We start from the raw sequence: 6,000 nt of genomic DNA, 5'->3' as shown, positions 1-6,000 counted from the left end.
TGGATATGGGCAATTCGGACCACAGACCTATATGTTTGGATACTGAATACCTGGCTGGTGTCGCAGCTCAATGGCGTCGGTCAGGAAGAAAATTTGAGGCAAGATGGCTAGAAGAGGAATTGGTGGAGGAAGTAGTCAGGACGGCATGGCAGAAGGCAGTCGTAAGGGGGCTTTGCCCCTCGGCTAGTGAGAAACTAGCAGCAGTGCATAAAGAACTTCACCAATGGGACAGGAAAGTTTTGAAGGGACCTCGAACCAGACTGAAAACAACGCATCAGGAACTAGAGGCACTGATGCGAGAGCCATATGATGCTGATGGACGGACAAAACAGCAGGACTTGACGCTCAAAATTGAAAACCTCTTAGAGAGGAGGAGATCTACTGGGCCCAACGGGGACATGCAAATTGGCTTCGTCGCGGTGACCGTAATACCAATTTTTTTCATCAGTTTGCTTCGGCCCATAGGCGTCGTAACTTGATCAAGAGATTGAAAGATAATAATAATGCATGGGTTGAGGGAAATGAGAACCTCAAGCCTCTGATTTTTGATTACTTCCAGAACCTGTTTTTATCGGTGGCAGGGCTGATTGATGAAGCTCTACTGAACACAGTAAAACCCGTGGTGACGGGGCAAATGAATGACCTTCTAATTGCCCTATACATGAGGGAAGAAGTAAGAAAAGCTTTTTTTCAAATAGGAGATATGAAAGCCCCAAGCCCTGATGGGCTTCATGCCATCTTCTTCAAACGTTTTTGGCATATCGTTGGAGAGGAACTAACAGATGAAGTGTTACAAGCAATAAACAACAGGAAAATTCCTAATGGGCGGAATGACACTAATGTGGTGCTAACACCTAAAGTTGACAACCCAAAGTTAATTACTCAGTTTAGGCCCATCAGCTTATGTAATGTGGAGTATAAAATCATTTCAAAAATGTTGGCGAACAGGTTGAAAAAAATCCTGCCTGAGTTGATTTCTCCTACACACAGTGCTTTTGTACCAGGTAGGTTAATCACTGGTAATGTGTTGATTGCTTATGAGTGCTTTCATTCCATAAAGAAGAGAACGCATGGGTCGAATGGTATTTGTGTTGTTAAACTGGACATGCTAAAAGCATATGACAGAGTAGAATGGGATTTTTTGAGGCAGATGATGATGAGGTTGCGGTTCCATACACAATGGATTGAGCTAATTATGGAGTGCGTCTCCTCTGTTAAATATCATATCAGATTTAATGACACAGAGACAGATGAATTTATACCAATAGGGGCCTAAGACAGGGAGACCCCCTGTCTCCTTACCTTTTTTTGATCTGTTCTGAGGGACTATCTAGTATGTTAATGCATGAAGAAGAAATAGGTGGAATTGAAGGAATAAAAGTGGCAAGGAATGCCCCTTTAATATCTCACCTTTTGTTTGCAGATGATTCTCTAATTCTTATGAGAGACGCGGTACAAAATGCAAGTGCTTTGAAGAGGGTTCTAGATACATATTGTGAGAGCTCGGGACAGAGACTAAGTACACCTAAATCTAGTGTATTTTTCAGTCCTAATACCAGAGTTAGTGAAAGAGAGGCTGTTTGTGGGATGATGAACATATTAACTGAAGCTTTGTCTGACAATTACTTGGGACTACCGACAATTGTGGGTGTTGATAGAAGTGATAGCTTTCAACATCTTGTTGATACAATGTGTCAGAGGTGAAGGGTTGGAAGGAAAAATTCCTATCAATTCAAGGTAAAGAAATCCTTCTCAAAGCGGTAGCTCAGGCAATTCCATTGTATGATATGTTTGTGTTTAAATTACAGAAAGGAATTTGCAAAGCAATAACTGATGAAATATCAAGCTTTTGGTGGGGTGATGGAGAGGAAAAAAGGAAAATGCACTGGTTTGCATGGTGGAAGATGTGTGTACCAAAGAAGAAGGGAGGAACGGGATTCAGAGACCTTCATAGCTTTAACCTTGCTATGTTAGCAAAGCAGTGTTGGCGACTGATCCACAATCCTGACTCTTTGTGTGCACAGGTCCTAGGTGCAAAATACTACCCGGATGGTAATATCATGCGAGCTGGACCGAAGAAAGGTTCCTCGTTCACATGGCAAAGTATCTTTGCGGGAATACAAACGTTCAAGAGGGGATGTATTTGGAGGGTGGGTACGGGTTCACAGATTAATATCTGGGAGGATCCATGGATTCCATCAAGCCCGTCAAGGAAAGTAATCACCCCTAGAGGGGGAGTTATGTTATCAAAAGTGCAAGATACAATTGACCCACACACGGGTCAGTGGGATGAGGCACTTATTCAGAGTGTGTTCACACCTGTTGATGTAAGCAGAATACTACAAATCCCACTCCAAGTTAAAGTATTAGAGGATTTTGTGGCATGGCAATTCACAACGTCAGGAACATTTTCAGTTCGCTCGGCTTATCACGTAGAGTTTGACCACCAGTTCGGTCGGCATTATAGAGAGACTAACAGTCCATGAACTGCTCAGCTAAACGGGGTCTGGAGGGAGATTTGGCACCTCGGCTTACCGGGAAAGATCAAACATTTTGGTTGGAAAGTGCTTAATGGAGTTCTACCGTGCTATGGTGTGCTGGCGGACAGACATGTTCCCTTAATCCCGCAATGCCAATATGTAAGGTTGGCTTGGAAGATATTCGGCACTGTTTATTCACATGTGATAGAGCTCGACTTGTGTGGGCATCACTAGGATTAATAGAGGAGATAGATAAAGTTGTTATACAGGACCGGTCTGGATATGTTAATTTGGATACATTGATCTGATTGCAGAAGCTAGCAGGGGACATTCAAATGGCCGAGCTTATTCTGGTTGCTATGTGGTTTATATGGTGGCAGCGGAGGCAAGTATCGAAAGGGGAGACAATTTCAACCCCGGAACAATCAGCTATCTCAATACGAGTTCTCGCTACCAACTTTGTTCGAGCAAATACACCAAAATTGGCCACCTACAAGAAAGATCAAGTGTGGAAAAAGCCAGGTAGGGGAGTTATAAAGCTTAATGTGGATGCATCATTTCATGAGGAGAATCTTCATGGAGCATGTGGCGTTGTTGCACGTGATGACCATGACAAATTGTTGGGAGCAGCAACACAAGTTCTACCTCATGTATCAAGTGCGGGATCAGCTGAAATCTTGGCTATCCGCTCTAGACTATACCTAGCAGCTAACCTTTGATGCACCAAGATCATTATAGAATCAGACTGTATGCATGCTTTGGAGGCAATATCTGATCCGGCTACGTATATGGGAGTCGACGTCCCGGTTGTGATGGAGTGCTCCCTCCTGGCGATGGAGTTTACAAGTGTTAGTTTTGATTTTTGTAATAGAGAGGCTAATATGCTTGCAGACGGTCCTGCAAATCATTGTCTTAGTAGTAGAATTTCTGAAAGTTGGGAATCTTCCGTCCCTGACTTTGTTCTTCACCACATTGTAAATGATCTTTCCATTATTTGAGGAATAAAGTCATGACATCCAAAAAAAACACTGAAGGTGAGCAGAGGTCTTTTTTTTTGCAAGGGAAAAAGGGACTTTATTACTTAAGGTGGAGAGTCTGCCATACAAATGCTAACAACTTCACTAGTCCCCGACCCAAACCACATGGCGGTACGACATGTGCATCTACCATACACAACAAGGCAATGAGTGACCTTGTTCTGCGATCGGCTAATATGAGCAAAAACTATCCCCCTCGTACTATCAACAATCAACACTTGAATCTCTTGCACTAGTGCAATTGATACGTCTCCGTCGTATCTACTTTTCCAAACACTTTTGTCCTTGTTTTGGACTCTAACTTGTATGATTTGAATGGAACTAACCCGGACTGACGCTGTTTTCAGCAGAATTGCCATGGTGTTGTTTTATGTGCAGAAAACAAATATTCTCGGAATGACCTGAAACTCCACAGAACATCTTAGAAAAAATAATAAAAAATCCTCGCCAAAGATGAAGACCAGGGGGCCCACACCCTGTCCACGAGGGTGGGGGCGCGCCCCCTACCTCGTGGGCCCCCTGGATGCCCTCCGACGCCAATTCCAACTCTATATATCTGCTTTCGGAGAGAAAAAAATCAGAGAGAAAAAATCATCGCGTTTTACGATACGGAGCCGCCGCCAAGCCCTAAAACCTCTCGGGAGGGCTGATTTGGAGTCCGTTCGGGGCTCCGGAGAGGGGGATTCGTCGCCGTCGTCATCATCAACCATCCTCCATCACCAATTTCATGATGCTCACCGCCATGCGTGAGTAATTCCATCGTATCTTGCTGGACGGTGATGGGCTGGATGAGATTTATCATGTAATCGAGTTAGTTCTGTTAGGGTTTGATCCCTAGTATCCACTATGTTCTGAGATTGATGTTGCTATGACTTTGCTATGCTTAATGCTTGTCACTAGGGCCCAAGTGCCATGATTTCAGAACTGAACCTATTATGTTTTCATGAATATATGTGTGTTCTTGATCCTATCTTGCAAGTCTATAGTCACCTACTATGTGTTATGATCCGGCAACCCCGAAGTGACAATAATCGGGACCACTCCTGGTGATGATCATAGTTTGAGGAGTTCATGTATTCACTATGTGCTAATGCTTTGTTCCGGTTCTTTATTAAAAGGAGGCCTTAATATCCCTTAGTTTCCAATAGGACCCTGCTGTCATGGGAGGGTAGGACAAAAGATGTCATGCAAGTTCTTTTTCATAAGCACATATGACTATATACGGAATACATGCCTACATTACATTGATGAATTGGAGCTAGTTCGATGCCACCCTATGTTATGACTGTTACATGATGAACCGCATCCGGCATAATCATCCATCACTGATCCGGTGCCTACGAGTTTTCCATATTCTGGTTTACGCTTATTTACTTTCCCGCTGTTACTGTTACAATCACTACAAAATACCAAAAATATTTACTATTGCTCGCACTACTCTTTTGTTACCGTTACCACCATTATCATATTACTTTGCTACTAAACACTCTACTGCAGATACTAAGTTTCCAGGTGTGGTTGAATTGACAACTCAGCTGCTAATACTTGAAAATATTCTTTGGCTCCCCTTGTGTCGAATCAATAAATTTGGGTTGAATACTCTACCCTCGAAAGCTGTTGTGATCCCCTATACTTGTGGGTTATCAAGACCTTTTTCTGACGCCGTTGCCGGGGAGCATAGCTCTATTCTTTGAGTCACTTGGGATTTATATCTGCTGGACACTATGAAGAACTTGAAAGACGCTAAGACAACAATTTATCCCTCAACTACGAGAGGAGGTAAGGAACTGCCATCTAGCCTTGCACTTGATTCACCTTCTGTTATGAGTAAGCTAGCGATGGAGAGCTCAAATATTAGTTATACTTTGATAAACATTATCCTGAAACTATTACATTGCCTGCTCCTTCTTTGTTTAATTTTGTAGGACCCTATCTCGTTACGTGGGCTGCCGTCCAAGCTTACAAGAATCCTGCACTAGCCCCAGAACCGGAGCCACAAGATGAGCCTCCACGACAATCTGTTTATTCTTGGGATCCAGAGATGACTGTCAGCCAGTGGCAGTCAGAGTCCTCTTCTTCATCACAGTATGATCCCAGTTATTCTTCGTCGCAGTATGACCCCAGCTACACCTACGGGTATCCGCCATGCTATCCCTGGCAATAGACCCACTTAGGCCAAAAGCCTAAGCTTGGGGGAGTACGTATTTCTCACCGACATTACATTTATGCTCACACACACTCATTGCTAGATGTCGGTGCTCATACTCTTTCACTGTAATATCCATGTTAGTTTATTTTCTTTTTCCTGCTTTCTTCTTGTGTGTTTGTTAAACCTTAAGAAAAACCAAAAAAAGTTAGTAGTAGTTTACTTTTCTGCTGTAGTAGTAGTAATTAAAAAGAAAACCCAAAAATATTTCCTGTTCTTCTTTTGCTTGTTGAGAGCTTTCCCGTGTAAATAGTTTTTATCTCTTTTCTTTTCTTTG

This window comes from Triticum urartu, chromosome 6 (assembly GCF_003073215.2).
Source record: "Triticum urartu cultivar G1812 chromosome 6, Tu2.1, whole genome shotgun sequence".
Classification (NCBI taxonomy): domain Eukaryota; kingdom Viridiplantae; phylum Streptophyta; class Magnoliopsida; order Poales; family Poaceae; genus Triticum; species Triticum urartu.
The sequence above is the reverse complement of the archived record's forward strand: the minus strand, read 5'-3'. Positions refer to the sequence as shown.